At 57.2% G+C, this 1,383-nt stretch overlaps 1 pseudogene; it reads right to left on the bottom strand.

The window, feature by feature from the left end:
* Window positions 1-585: 585 nt before the first annotated feature.
* LOC119319817 lies at window positions 586-696 on the bottom strand (annotated as a pseudogene).
* Window positions 697-1,383: the final 687 nt, after the last annotated feature.

Below are 1,383 nucleotides of genomic sequence, written 5' to 3'. Positions count from 1 at the left end.
TCAGCTTGTGGAACATGAAGGACATCCTTAAGAATGAGATCACGTTTAAGGTTAGGGGAATTAATTGAAGCTTGACCAATGTGGCAAATTTCCATACCTCCTCCACTTGTAGTATGGATCTGATCGGCGCCATGGTACCTCTCGCGAAGAGCAAGTTGCTCTAGTTCATTGGTGACATGATCGGTGGCACCAAAGTCAACGTACTAGACGCCTTCTCCTGCTTGTTCGCGCATGGCAGCAGCAACATGACGAGTGTCAGGGACAAAATTCTCATAGTAGCGGTGCCAGCAATCCATGACCGCATGGCCGGGTTTCTTGCAGAGCTGGCATCGGGGACGAGGACGTGGGGCGGCAGGACGGCGGCTATTGTTGGGGTTGAAGCCGCCGCCGCCGCCACTGCTGTTGGAGTTGTTGTAGCCATAGCCTCCACCAGAGCGAGCGCCGTCACCCTGAGGGGCACCGCATCCGCGGCCGCCGCCACGGTTCTGCCCTGGTGACCGCGCCCACGGCCGCGGCCACGAGCAGCAGAGTTGGCCGAGGACTGCCGTAGATCGCTGCCATGAATAAGGGTGAGGCGAGCGTCGAAGCTGAGTAGCTGGCTGTACAGCTCCTGGACGGTGATGGGTTCCACACGAGCAGCAAGTGAGGAGGCGACCGGATTGTACTCCATGTCCAAACCAGCGAGGATCTTGGAGACGATTTCCGGGTCGGAGAGAGCCGCGGCAGTGCACGCGACTTCATCGGTGAGACTTTTGATCCTGCCAAGATATTCAGCCATGGTCATGTTACCTTTTTTTAGGTTAGTGAGCTCGATGCGGGTGTTTATGGCTTGGGCTTGGCTCTGGGCGACAAACATGGCATGGATGGCACTCAAGACTTCGGCCGGCGTCTGCAACGTCGCGACCTGTGCGAGGATATCGCGGGAGAGAGATCCCATCAGATACCCTTGTAGTTGCTGCTGTTGTGCGTACCAGAGGGATCGGGCATAGTTGAAGATCTGTTCCTCCTTGCCGTCCTTGGTAATGGTGAGGGTGGCCGGCGGTGGCGGGCTCTTCCCGTCGAGGTGGTGTTCCATATGAGCGCCTTTGATCTGAGGCAGCACAATGGCCTTTCAGAAGAGGAAGTTTCCCCTCGTGAGCTTCTCCTGTGGTGGCGATCCGAGGGACCCCGCGGTGGTGCTGGATGAGGATGGTGCGAAGGCGGAGGACGAGGTGGTGGTGAGCGCGCCCGAGGTGTCGGACAGCGATGCGGCGGCGGTGGTGGACATGATCTCAATCGAAGGAGGAGGCTTGATGCGCTTTTAGGGAGGTAGCTAGATGCGATCTTTGATCTATGAGGAAGAGGCTCTGACTACCATGTAAAATAGGTTGGAAAGCGTTGAAC

The sequence above is a fragment of the Triticum dicoccoides genome, chromosome 6A, assembly GCF_002162155.2.
Source record: "Triticum dicoccoides isolate Atlit2015 ecotype Zavitan chromosome 6A, WEW_v2.0, whole genome shotgun sequence".
Lineage (NCBI taxonomy): Eukaryota > Viridiplantae > Streptophyta > Magnoliopsida > Poales > Poaceae > Triticum > Triticum dicoccoides.
The sequence above is the reverse complement of the archived record's forward strand: the minus strand, read 5'-3'. Positions and strand labels throughout refer to the sequence as shown.